Source organism: Camelus dromedarius, chromosome 12 (genome assembly GCF_036321535.1).
Source record: "Camelus dromedarius isolate mCamDro1 chromosome 12, mCamDro1.pat, whole genome shotgun sequence".
Taxonomy (NCBI): Eukaryota; Metazoa; Chordata; class Mammalia; order Artiodactyla; family Camelidae; genus Camelus; species Camelus dromedarius.
Window position 1 is genome coordinate 10,708,375 of NC_087447.1, and position 14,770 is coordinate 10,723,144.

Consider the following 14,770-nt stretch of genomic DNA (forward strand, 5'->3'; position numbering starts at 1 on the left):
TTTATCTTGTTGTCCTTTTATGGTGTTGCAGTGTTTAGAAGCAGACAAGTTCTATTATCCAGAATGGAAAAGGGATAATGAAGAAAAGGTGAGTCAGAAGACACCAGAAAAAACAAATCAAGTGAGGACACAGGACAGGGCCGACAAAGGAAACCAGGATATTCGAGGAGTCTCTGAGACTCTGAAAAGATGAGGCGTTACGGGTGTTTGCAACAGGCAGCAGGGACTGGATCAGACATCAGAGGCCCCACCATCGCTTGTCTGGAAGGCACATCCTGAGATCCAGGAGACATGGTTTCTAGGGCTTTCAACTAGGAAGGCCATTTTCATCCTCTAATCCTCAGCCTCAGAATCTAGAAAACAAGAGGATTAAACTTGTTAATATCAAGCACTGACTTTGCTTCATCACTTCTCCCGTTTCTATTTTCTTCTAGCTACACTCTGGCCATTTCTTCTCACATTGGAAGCCTTCTGTGCTGCTCTCCAACCACGACGGTAAGTTTCTTAGCTGCTTCTTAATCAGCAGGTGAAACAGAACAACTTGGGTGTGAACAAATGGGACACAGTCACCCTTCTCTTCTCCCAAGTAGGACAGAGAGACCAAGTGCTAGGACTCTGTGGGCGTCTAACTTGGGAAACACCCCCCCCCCCCGCCCCACGCTCCAAAGTGGTTTCAGCCTGAGGTCTTATGAAAGTCAAGATGTTGCCCTGTGACTTTCTCATTATTTAAAAGAAACGAGTATTCACTTTACAGTACATATACTAAAAGAGGAACAAAGCGCTCCATGTTTTTAAAAACAAAAAAGCAAATTCACAGATACAGAGAACAGACGGGTGGTTGCCAGTGCGGGGGGTGGGCAGCAACATGGGTGCCCTAAGAAGACTTCACAGAAGATGTGGCATTGCCGCATCTGAGGAAAGATGAACTGGAGTTTCCTGGGGTGGGGGGGATGGAGATGAGCACTCCAGAGAGAGAGAGGTCGGCATTTGGACTGCCATGAGGAGCTAATAGAGTTGTTTATTTTACCATTGGGGGGAAAAAAAGTGTATTTACTCTTCCCAAGGCATCAAGACTACAAGGAATAAAATAACCAAGATACTAGAGCTTTGTCAGACATGCGGAAGAGGGAAAAGAATATGAACTGTACACAGACTTAAAAATGAGTTGTGCCAATGCATGAAACAAGTAAATATCTCGGAACTACTGATCCCAATATTTGGGAACTGGCATCCTTTATTTAGATGTGTGCTGAGTCTTTGTTTCCAGTTATTATCCGAGTTCTCTTCGTTAACTTAACACAAATTCAATTTTATTCTTGAGTCTGATGATTATGCCTTAAGGTCACACTGTGTCATTTGAGCATTATTATAACATGCCCACATATATATCCCTAAAGGTTCTAACTTCATTTAATAGGGCTCAGGATAATGAATCTGAGTGGATAATTGCTGAACTGAAGCCCTGGTCTCCTGACAAATCTCTTGCTCCAACGTCAACATTCAAAACTCCAGCTTCCATTTCTGGTTCTTGTCCAGGTTTTGAAAACTAATTATTTCTTTTGTTTACTTTTTTTTTTAATACCCATAGCCTTTGTTTTTTTTTTTTCCTTCACCAGCTACATTCATTAAGATGAATAAAAACAGGCAATGCTATACTTCCAGAATACCTACCCCTTTGACCATCAGAGTGGAGACTTTGCATGTGTACAGTACTTTTCTGTATGCAAAGCTCTTCAGAGAATATTATCATTTTTATCCTTTTAACAGAATCCCTATGAAGTGGACATTATAATACCCCTTTGTTAGAATGAGAAATGGTGCATCAAGACACTTAAGGGATTTGCCTAAGGTCACCCAGGTTGTAAGGAACAGGAGCAGAACTTCAACTTAAATGCCCTGATTCAGTCCAGCTCACACTGAAGGCAGCATACAAGTTCCCAAAATGATGTTTTGGTATATTGCCTGGTTCTTAATATGAAACTCCATGATCTACTCTGTCATCTGCTTTATGAAAACTTGGATTCCACATTTTAATCGGTCCATTTCCTCTCACCAGTTTTGCACAGATTTGCATGAGTATCAACCCAGGAGACAGCAAACAAATCAACCTAATGACTGTAAGCAAATGTTGGTATCCTGCCATCACTTGTTTGTCATGGATAGAGGATGCTTAAAGATCATCTAACCCAACTTCCTAAATTTTGCAAAAAAAAAAGGGAAGGAGGATTCTCAGAAGTTAGTGTCAATACCAATCCTAGAACCCAAGCCGAGCTGGTCATCAGCCCAGTGCTCTCCCCAACTGACCACATGAAACTAAAGAACAAGACAATTTCCCACAGCCTGCTGTCTAGAATGTGCTATCATGTTTATCAACCTTCAGGTTCTAGCTAGGAATGTGGCCTTAAAAATAACAGTAATAGTTTACAATTGTATAGCAAGTTTCTGTTTAAAAAATGGTCTCACATGCACTTGATCCTCAAGACCAAACTGTTCTAGTTTGCTATTATATTACCCTCATTTAGTAAATGAGCAGTACATCTAAGTTCTATGAGTTTGAGTGATTTGCCCAACATCCTCTGATGGCAAGTACACTGTTCTTTCTAACTTTTTATGCTTCCTTTTCAGTAAACTAGCAAAAGGAATATCAGGGAAGATTGCACATTCAAATAAGTAAACTGCCTTGCCTAGGAATTTAAGTTTATGTTTAAATCTAAATTTGACATCATTATTTTCATTATAAAAGTAATCCATAATTATTAAAGTGTTCAAACAGATAAAAAATTAAAAGTTCTTAAAAATCATCTTTATTCCCACCACTAAAGAACAACTGTTATTAACATTGTTAGATTTCCATTTGATCTGTTGTTACAGCATGTTTTTAACATATTTGTATTAATACATTAGCCTCCTTCACTCAAAGCTATATACACTTATGTCATTAAAAACCTATTGTTGATATATTTTTTGATAACTAAGATCCTGTCATGTTCTTAAGAAATTATTTGTTCAAGGTTTTAAGACTACACTTTAAAAAGTATATATCTCTATTAAAATTAGATCCTGAAATATGTGATATACAGATGAAAGGAGAGAAACCAGGAGGTGATTGTACTGAAGCTGACTGACGGGAACCCAGAGGTTTATGGAACTCTTCTTGCTCCTTGGACATTTTGACATCACTCAACAATAAAAGTTTAAAAAAAAAAAAGAAAAATCTCATTACATGATTGTAAAAGTGTGTGGTAGACTTAGATTGTCGTTCTCAATTCTTTACTCACTCTCTCTCTCCGCCAGGTAACCTGGCTGTAGCCTAGACCGGGCAGAGTGGGCAGAGTAAACTGGTCGGTTCCACTGACGCTGGTCTTGTTCATGTGACTCTCTCTGACAAATGGGATGTTAGCAGACCTGGTGGAGCACAGATTTCAGACATGCTCGCTTGGTTTGACTAATCCCCTTACATTCCTGTATCACAATGAACAAACCGTGCCCCGGGAAGCATGACTCTTCACTTTGATCCCCGAATGAGACATGGGATGTGCGGCAGACCTGAACACAGTCCGAAGCCTGAAGCCAAGTCTACCCAACCTGCAGCCTGAAACAGAGCTGCCTGAGCTGGCACACAGTCACCTGCACAAACACGTGGAAAAGAATAAGTAAATAAATACATAAAATATATGCTTATTAGTCACTAGGTTTGGGATCAGGTTTTTATACAACATCTTTGCAGCAATAGCTGATTAATACAGAATCAAACCATTGTCACCAAACTGCACGATTTAGGCGTTTCCAGTTTTTTAATAATACAAATCATGAACATGCTTCTGTACATAAAACTTCTCCACTATTTCTGATCATTAAGTTCAGAGATGATGTTATGATGCTGTTTATAGAGGTAGGCTGAGAAAGTTTCATTGTGGATATTTTTCTTAAAAGGAATATTATGAAAAGAATTAGAACAAACTCATTCTTTGTTTTTTGATGTCAGAAAAGATTGTAAAGATAGTTTTTGTTTTCTTTCTTGATACCGTGGTCTCAGTTTTACTCCAGATAAGTTCTGCAGCAACTCTGGTCTCCGGTTCTTGGTCTCTTAGAGAAAAAGATAACATACATTCTTTATGGCTTTTGGCAACTCTATATTGACCTTATATTGACTTTTATCTCTACTGGCAGCTTCAATGGCTCTAGGCTCCAGAAAATCCAATTCTGAACCTGATTTGTTCAGTTTGCCTGCAATATATTTACTGTTTCTTTTTTAAGTTGTTGTAAGTCTTACTGTAATTTGACATGTTCATCCCTGGCTCTTCTACAGCATCTACACCTAATCTCCCTAGGTTTTCCTGTCGGCTCTCATGCTCTCATTAACTGATGCTATTTTCCTATGAAGTTTACTTCTTTTAAAATCTCTCCTCTCACTAAGAGCAGTCCCCAAATTTTTTTGTTTCAAAGTTCTGCCCCTTTGGGGTACAGTTCCTCTAGATTCTTGTTTACTGTCTCCACTTCTCGGGTCAACTGCAAACTTAAATGCTAATATATCACCTAGCACAAAGAAAACACTCAAAACAAATACTTGTTGAACAAAAATCTACTATGAGTCTCCAGATGTAGAGAAGGAACTAGTGTTTCCCAGTGGGAAGAGAGAAGCGGGAGGGGCAAGATGGAAGGAGGTGGAGGATTAAGAGGTACAAACTATCAGGTATAAAATAAGTTACAAGGATGTATTGCACAACGTGGGGAATATAGCCAATATTTTATAACTATAAATGGAGTATAACCTTCAAAAATTTGTGAATCACTATATTGTATACCTGTAATATATCATAATGTACATCAACTATACTTTTAAAAAATATATTGTAAAATAAATACATAAATTAAAAAATGGAAAATAATTAAAAACATTAAAAATGAAAAAAAAACTATTGAGATATAATTGACATATAACATTGTATTAGTTTTCAGTGTACAACATAATTTGCCATTTATACATGTTGATAAATGATCACCACATGTCTAGTTAACATTCATCATCACAGTTACAAATATTTTCCTTGTAAAGAGAACTTCTAAGATTTACTCTAACCACTTTTCAATATACCACACAGTATTAGCAACTGAAGTCATCATGCTATACATTACATCCCCATGGCTTATTTATAACTGAAGTCTGTACTCTTTTATTCCCTTCACCCATTTCACCCACCCCTCACCCCTTGCCTCTGGTAACCACTAATTTGTTCCACTTATGAGCTTGGGTTTTTGTTTTTGTTTTGTTTTAGGTTCCACACATAAATGAGATCATCTGACATTTGTCTTTCTCTGTCTGACTTACTTATTTCATTTAACCTAAGGCCCTCAAGGCCCATCCATGTTGTTACAAATGGCAAGATTTTCTTTTTCTTAATGGCTAACATTCCATTGTATATATACATCATGTTTAAAAAATCCATTCATCCATTGATGAACACTTAGGTTGCTTCCATGTCTTGGCTGTTGTAAATAATGCTGCAATGAACATGGGGGTGTATATATCTTATTGAGTTAGCAGTTTTGTTTTCTTCACATTAATATCCAGAAGCTGGATTGCTGGATCATATCGTAGTTCTATTTTTAATTTTTTGAGGAATCTCTGTAATGTTTTCCAAAGTGGATGCACCAATTTACATTCCCACCGACAGGACACAGGGTTCCCTTCTTTCCACATCCTCACCAACATTTATTATTTCTTGTCTTTTTGATGATAGCCATTAGTAACACAGTAGCAACAGGTGTGAGGTGATATCACATTGTGGTTTTGATTTGCATTTCCCTGATGATTAGTGAGTGATGCTGAGCACAGTTGAGCGTTCAAGCCCTTACTCCACTGAAACTACTCTCACCAAGGTTACCGATGTGCTGACAAATCCAGTGGATGGTTTTCCTTTCCTGACTCAGCAGCAGCATTTGATGTAGTTGATCACTCACACCTTTAGCTTGAAACAGTTTCTTCTTGGCTTTCCCTGTTCCCCTCCTATAGCACTGACTCTCCTTCTCAGTCTCTTTTGGGGATTCTTCTGGTTTTCTGGACTTCAAATATTGAAATGCCCCAGGGCTGGGGCCAGTCCTCAGACCCTTCTTCTCTATTCCTGTCCTCATTCTTGGTGATCTCATCCCACTGTTGCTGAAACACAGCCTCCGTACCCTACTAACCAAATTGAGACTTGAGGACATACATAGAGAACTGAAAGCAGGAAAAAATGATCATCAGGGTTTTTATATTCTATTATATCAGGGTTTTTAATATTCTATTTTATACTCTATTATAAAGTGTATTGTATATTCTATTACACAATATTCTATTCTATTCTATTCTATTCTATTCTATTCTATTCTATTCTATTCTATTCTATTCTATCAGAATAAGAACTCATGTTATCCAAGATTACACAGGGCCACTAGCACAGCTTTTGTAAAATCAATTATGATAATAGCCAGCTTGTAATGGCAACACCAGCCACTGTACAAATCACTTTATAGGCATTACCTCACTTAATCCTTACGACAACTTTATGGGATAGGTGTTAATTATTTGTACTTCGGAGTGCACAGAGATAAAACTGTCAAGGTCACACAGCTGGTAAACAGCCGAGCCAGGTGATGGCCCCAGGTCTGCTGGACTCCCGGACTCAAGTTCTTAACCTACTAGACTTTATCGCCAATTTTGTAGGCCTGTTGGCATGACGGTGTTTTCAGGAACCAGAGATTGGTGCTTTTGGTGCCTGTAACCACAGCTTTGATTCTGAGTATGTCTGACCCCTCCTGACAGGCTAAGCCAAGTTTCACCCATGTAATTTTTATTTGAATCAGTAGTATTTTTAGAGTAATCCCAACCACAGATGCCCTGTAGGTTCAGGGAATTCGCTAGAAATTCTGCGTGGAATTCTCTTTATCTTTTCCTCCAGCATCATTAAGGTCATTCTTCCATGTATATAAAAGACTTGACCTGGGAAGAGCCATTTGCTGGTTTGTCCTGTGTTCCCTGGGAGTTTTCAGTGACAAGATCACAGACGGTTCATGGCCTGGTGACAAGAATCAAGCCAAGATTTACGCAATCGTTGAGGAGTACAGAGAGATCTAAATGCTAGCCTCTCTCTTCCACCTCTAAGTCACTACAAGGTGATGAGTCAAGTCAATCACACTTTCTGTGCCCCAGCAGCAAGATGAAGGTGTTAGTAGCCATCTCCCTACCTGCTCAACATTTTAAGAATATTTAAAAAGCTAGTGGGACATAAATACAATGAAAAAGCGTATAGTGGTGTTTAACAAACTGTCCCTGAGCTGTTGGAAGACATCTAGTCACTCTCCAAGGTTTATGTCACTCTCTCCTCCCCCACACACAGTGCTCTAAAATGTTACCTCTTTCTGGGGCCCGAAAGAGAAGCTGAATTGATTCTGGCAAATAAAATCAGGTAAGGTACTGCTGACAGATACAAAGGTATGATATCTGACTCTCTTAAGTTACATTCCCACCCCCATCCATCTTAGTTCACATTTTCATTTTAGCTGGGTAAATTTTCTTCTTACCAGGGAAAAAAAAATAAATTTTATGAACGAGATTCTTTACGAGGCCCTTCAAATACACCCCCTTAAGTAAATGTCTAAACTCTCTTCCGGGAAGGATGAGCCTGCAGGTCTAAGCAGTAATTAACAAAACACATGACTGTTTGGGTGACCTATGTGATGACTGCTGGGTGGAAAGAATGTGTATGGGTATGACAGCAGCTACAAAGCATCTGAAACAAGACTCTCGTTGTTTCGAATTCTCTAGTTTCCCCTTTGAGAGTCTATTCTAGGCTAATCAATAGTCTAGAGAAAGCTGTTCAGCCAGTGTTCAGTCCCTTTTGTGGTGAGGTTCAGAGCAAGGCAGTGTTCAGATTAGAAATGCACATCCATCTGATCTCCTTCAAACAGAGATTCAGGGAGATGGAGAGAGAGGATATTTTCCTTGCACACGAAAACAGTTGGAGATTTGAGTACTGAATTATTTTAAATCAAAGTAGTGAGTGCTAATAAGATGGGCAAATTTTCAGTGACCACGTTTTCTAAACGCAAAAGAATTAAGCAGTACCAGGCTTGTAAGAGGAGTATTTTCCACCCTTGAACCCTAAGTCACCCTTTACAAGAGCATGTGCTCTGCCTAAATGAAAACCCACCAAGGCTGTGAAAAAGACATTAATTATTTATGTATTCAACTAACATTTAGGCATTAGAAGGGGAGGAAAAAGATACAGCCCTTACCCTGCAGGAGATTATGTATCTATGAGAAATAAGACATACATAAAACAGGTGATCATAAAAATAGAATAAAAGTTTGTTTTAGAAAGGTATACAAGATTTGTACTTGATTGACCATATATAAGAATGCGGGCATTATCCAATTATGATGGGGAGAAGAATTTTTATAAAGTCCCCAAAGCTAGAAGTCTGTACTGATGCTGTTTCTAAAACTGCTGTACTTCGCTTGACTCTGGTTAGAAGCATTTAAAGCTTATGAAAGGTACAGGGGTGTTGTGCCTACAGTTGAGGGCCAGTGTACTGGAAGGTTCAGAACTTCCTCTGCAACCACAAACCAGTAATGAAGTCATCATGCTCAGTGCTTCAGAACTGGCACAAGCTGACCTCTTTTTCTCTGTGGGAAGATAAGCCTTCAGAGAAAAATGAAGCATCCTTTACAAGGGACACTATGACCCCGAAGTACATTATAGGGCTTGGGATCAAGATCACTAGGACTTTATATTTGATTGCCAGTATATTAATGCTAGGCAATGTATAAGTTTAGAGGCTCAGGGTTTTTAGCTCTGCTTGTTCCTGCAAAACAAAAATGAAGTCAAAATCTTGAGCTCAGTTGCTTCAGGGGGCAAATTAACTTGGCTCTTACAGTGATTAGACTTCATAGTTAACTTCAGCCAACTCTCTTGAAAATGTGAGCTGATTCTTGTGGTTGCCAAGGAGGGGTGGGAAGGGACAGACTGGGAGTTCAAAATTTGTAGATACTGACAGGCATATGCAGAATAGATAAACAAGGTTATACTGTGTAGCACAGGGAAATATATACAAGATCTTGTGGTAGCTCACAGCGAAAAAAAAAATGTGAGAATGAATATATGTATGTTCATGTATAACTGAAAAATTGTGCTCTACACTGGAATTTGATGCATTGTAAAATGACTATAACTCAATAAAAAAAAATGTTAAAAATAAAAAAAAGAAGAAAGAAAATGTGAGTTGACCGACAACACAAGTGAGAACAGAGAGTGGCCTGCCAACATAAACTCATCTCCAAATTTCTTAAAGCTTTAAGTGCTAAAACAGTATCATCACCTTCATCCTAAAGCACACAGCACTTTCTTTCCTAGCGGATTTCTTTCTTTGGTCCTAGAAAATCCAATGTGCCACTTTTATGGGGGATGAAAACCAAACTGCAGCAATCCAGTTCCACTTTCATCCATCCTGGAGGTTCAACTGTTTATTTTTGTGGCTTTCCTGCTGATATATTTGGAAGTCTCATCGGTAAAGCCACAATCTTTCTGTCTGGGCAGACCGTTTGCGCCACACTCCCAGGCATTTCTTTCTGGCCAACCTGGTGGTTCTGGAGAACTTCTCCTCTTCCACTGTTGCCCCTGTGGCTTTGGTCAACCTCCTGACCGTGGGGAGAACACCCATCTCCTTTACTGGCTGTGGCACACAGGTGTTCTTCTTCGTCTTCCTCTTGGGTATCTCGGCTTATGATCGGTTGGCAGCCATCCGGGATCCCTTGGTCTTACACCCTCATCGTGAGATGGCAGCTATGAGCCCAGCTGGCTGTGGGAGCCCTGGACGTTGGCTTCATTCTTGTGAGATCTGACTTTTGTTTCCAGCAGTTTCTTAGCCTGTCTTATCTCAAAAGCCTTATCTCCTATTCCTTGGCCCTTGTAATGGATTGTATTTTCCAAAAATGACCTCAATGACATATTCTTTCCCACATGCTCTCCTCACATTATGATGTTGACACTCTTCCTACCCAGAGTGGGGTCCATCTTTCTTTCCCGTCAATCTGGGTGAGTCTATTGACTACAGCAGAAGTGATGGTATGTAATTTTCTACACTAGGTCATAAAAGGAGATACACCCTAGAAAGGTTTACAGCCAGAGCATTGCATGTGGGCTTTCTATGAGATTTCTTACTTCTTCACAGCATGGTGGCTGGGTTCCAAGAGCAAGTGTCCAACAAAGGTCAGCTGGAGGTGTATGACCAGAGAATGAGTAAAACTTCACATGATTCTCACAACCGGGTCACTCCCAGCCTTCAAGCAGTACCAGCTGAGGCTGCCTGGAGCAGAGATGAGATGTTCCCGTTCATGTCCTAGCCAAACTGCAGATTCATTAGCAAAATAAGTCATTACTGTTTTTTTTAACCTACTAAGTGTGGGATGGTTTGCCATGTACATTATATAATTTCAAGTCTACCATCAAAGTCCTAATATTTTGTGTTTTACATTTTAGATATTCTAACTCACTTAATAGGGAGGAAACAAAAGAAAACCATAATGCAAACATCTCCCCGATCAAAAATTTCCTGTCTTAAATGTCAGCTAATAGGTGAGGGAAGCCAAGTGTGCCTGAGTTCTTAAGCATCCTTGTAATTTTGCCAGGCTTCTGTATGATTGTTAAGAGAATACTTCCAGACTTTCAATAGTGTTTATGGAATTTTGACAAATTTTCAGGCTTTGTTGAACAAGCTTCTCCTCCTTTCGCAAGGTTTGCCCAAAGAAACACAGCCAAGGTCCCTCCAGTGTTGCAGTCCCAGGAAACAGTCTGAATCTGTTTTGTTTCTCCCAACTGCCCCAGGAAAAGGTCAGAAACTAGAAGCTAACCTCTCCTCCCTCAGTTGGGTGTGGGGAAATAACGGGAGTCTGACTAATGCCAGAAACAGAGCACCAGGAAGCCTCAGGCATAGGGGGTGCCAAGGTGTTGGACAGGGAGTGAGGCGGTAGGAGCTGTTAAGCTTTCCCAGGATTTCCTCCCTTACTCCTGACCCTTTTTTCTTGTCCTGCCCTCCCCACCCTCATTTCTTTAGTACCAGTTATTGCCAGCAAAGTGGGCAAGGATATATTTTTAATGGGATACTGCCAGCCAACCCTGTTTGATGACTCTACAGGAACCACAAGAAATCAAGGTAAGAAGATACCTGAAGAGGACCTGGACCTACAAGGTATAGTGTGTGAAGACACTGCCTATGAACCAGCAGGTGGAGTCATTTTGCCACATCTTTTCTATATATTGGTTTAAAAGAACTCAGAAATGCTTGAACAAGTACTATTAAGTGCTGTTAAGTGTTGCGTAGAGAATGAAATGCTGAAGAAGAAATAGTTTCCGCCCTCAATCACTCATTCTCACGAGGAAGAGGCTGGAAAGGAGAAAACCATCATCCCTCTCCTGAATTGTGTAAATGATGAGAGGAACAGTTCCCAAGGCCCCCACCTCTGCTCCATGATGCTCAGTCAAAAGGAAATAATGGGGGCAACGGCCCTCCTCTCTCCCTTCAGTCATAGAAAAACGTGCAACGAACCGGCTTTCTGGCTCTGTCTTCCAGATCTACGCCAACAAACCATCGTACTTCCTCACCTCTACGTGACAGCCAATCACATACTAACACAGGAGCGATGTCCCTACAAACCACCTTTACTACCAAGACCTGAGCAGCTCTGAGCTGCCCCTTCTGGGATCCATGGCAGGACGGTGGGCCTGTATGTTTTCTTACTCATTCTCGAGTCTCCCATAAATGGTCCTTCATCATTTCATCTAGTGAAATCTTTTTTTTCCATCTTTAAATAGTATACAAAACACTTAAACTTTAAAATGGTTTCTCATTATACTACCAAAAATCATTTTGAATAATCCCAAAGGGTCACACATATTACAGGCTGAAAAAAAATTGGTCCCCCAAGTCGCAACCCCCGGAACCTGTGCATGTTACTTTATATGGTAAAAGGGATTTAGCAGATGTGATTAAGGATCCTGAGATGAGATTATCCTAGATCATGCAGTTGCCCCACAGTTATCACAGATTATTTATAAGAGGAGAGAGAGGGGAGGGAGAGGAAAATGTGACAACAGAAGGAGAGAGAGAGAAGGAGAGTTTGGAAGATGCAATGCTGCTGGCTTTGAAGATAGAGGATGAGGCCATTAGCCAAAGAATGCAAGAAACCCCTAAAAAAACTAAAAAAAGTAAGAAAATACATTCTCTCCCAGTGCTTCCAGAAGGAACACAGTACCACAACCCATTTTAGATTCTGACCATCAGAACTATGAAGGAATAAATTTGTGTTGTTTTAACCCACTAAGTTTGTCATGATTTGTTACAGTAGCAATAGTAAACTAACATATGACAGTTTAGCACTTAACTCACCTAAGAAAGTACCTAGGCCCTGCCCAAGACATTTTACACAACAGATTCATAACTTCTTACAGAATAGACTCTGAAACATTTTTAGGAGATGTTGGAGGCAATCATTGAAAAGACAGGATTACTGGCTGACCCACAAACTGGACCCTGGCAACTGGACGCTCTTCACCGCCTTCCCTGTCTTTGCAATGTATGCTCCACCCACCATTCGCACAGTGCGAGCTATTCTCAAGGACAAGAAAGTAAGGTGTTAAGGCCACCTGTACAGTATACAAGCCTGGACCCTGTTAAGAGCTCTATTAAGATTCTGGCAGGTGGGTGCACAGACAGAGTTGTCTGACGGCGGCCCAAGATGTTCTCTTGCCTTGTTGGTTCTTCCTATCACCTACCAATCCGAAGTGGTTGCCTCTTCTTCAGTCTCCAACGTGAGTGTGTGTCATTTACTTATCTCATTAATGAGAGAGTCAGCAGGAGGGTAAAGCTGGTTCAAAAGAGGACACAACAAACTATGAACTAGGGAACTATATTCAATACCCTGTAATGGCCTATAATGGCAAAGAATATGAAAAGGAACATATATATATGTATAAATGAATCACTCTGCTGTACACCAGAAATTAACACAACATTGTAAATTCACTATATTTTAATGGAAAAAAAGAATTGGAAAGCTAGCCACTTAAAAAGAAAAAAGGAAGAAGAAGAAGAAGGAGAAAAGAAGAAGGGAGGGGGGAGGGGAAGGAGGGGGAGGAAGGGGAAGAGGAAGAGGAGGGGGCAGAGGAGGAGGAGAGGAAGAGGAAGAAGAGGAAGAAGAAAAAAGTATGAACTATACCTAGTGGGAAAAAGAATGCTGGAATGAGACTCAAATATTATGCCAGTTAATATCTGGCAAGGTAATAAAACTGTCCCCTTAGGGATTATCTTTTCTATTCAAAATGAAATCATATCAACTGGACAAAAATAATTTGCAATTTAGCAATCCACTACAAATTAACATCTGATTTTACTGAGTCTGGGATCTCACTAATAATAAATACTAAGTCAAATAAGTTGCCTCCTCCAGAACTTCAAATGATCCTTAAGCAGTCTTGTTAGACAATGGAAAGAACACACAATAATCCTTTTTCCTTACTTCCAAGTTGTGTATAATTTTTCTAAACAGACTGGTTCCAGTTACCTATTAGTGAGTAATCTACTACTCCAAAATTTTGTGGTTTAAAACCACAACCATTTTATTATAGTACCACAATTTTACGGGTCAGGGATTTGGAAAAGGCTCAGCTGAGTGATTCTTCTGTTCCACGTGGGACTGAATGAGGTCACTTGATGATGTTCCGTTGGTAGCCGAGCTGATCCAGAGAGTCCAAGACAGCTTCATTCATGTCTGGGGTAGCTGGTAAGCTGCATCCAGCCAGACCCCTCTCCTTCTCTGTGTAGTCTCAGGGCCTTTCCATGTGATCTCTTCAGCAAGGTAAGAGATCTTCCTTTGTGTTTCTTACATGGACTTACGCTGTCAATCTTCTTAAAGACCAGACACAGAAATGGCATCAGCTCCCGCATACTCTACCATAATCCAGTCCAGATCAAGGAATGGTGGAAATAGAACCCACCTGTTGCTGGCAGAACAGTCTGATATAAAAATGAAGACTGTATAGAATCTGTAACTATCACAATGGATTATTCACAACCTCTGGAGAAACGACAGACAATATCAAAGAAAGCACAGTGGCCTTCCCTAACTGATGTCCACCCTCAGCTGTCAAAAGCCTTTTCCATCTACCTGGCATGCAGGAGAGACCTTTCTCCCACTTACCCAAAGGACACTCTCCAGAGACCTCATACCTTAAAGAATGACTTGTGAAAAGAATTTGTACCCCCTCCATCTTAATAACAGGCCTATTACACAGCTGAAAAAAATAAATTATTCATTTAAAGGGACGCTCATTAATCTCCCTCGAAGACAGCTGTTGCATGAGAAAAACAGGTGATTTTATTGATCATCTCTAAGACACCTTGTTTTCTGTTTCTTTCATTTCTGCTCTTTATTATTTCTTTTCTTCTCCTTTGAGATTATCCTGTATTTCATTTATATTCAGTCTTTCCCAATTTCTTAAACTGCTTTAGCTGTATCCTAAAAGTCTTTAAACATTAATAAATTTATCATTCCGTTCTAAATATTTCCTACTTTCCATTATGTTTTCCTAAATAGTCCATTAGTTAGAGTGGAGTTTAGTTTTTTTTTTTTAATTTCTGATTTCTAACATAATCATCAGCAAACATGACCTGCAACATCAGGAACCAGCAAACTCCTTCCATCAAGGGCCACACAGCAAATATTTCAGGCTTCGCG

General features: G+C 39.9%; 1 long non-coding RNA gene across 1 annotated transcript in view; it reads right to left on the reverse strand.

The window, feature by feature from the left end:
* LOC116155294 (uncharacterized) overlaps window positions 1-14,770 on the reverse strand; it is a 17,062-nt gene continuing 2,292 nt past the window's right edge. Inside the window, exon 2 of the long non-coding RNA XR_004139159.2 lies at window positions 1-353. This is a non-coding gene — a long non-coding RNA (uncharacterized LOC116155294). The remainder of the gene's footprint in view (window positions 354-14,770) is intronic.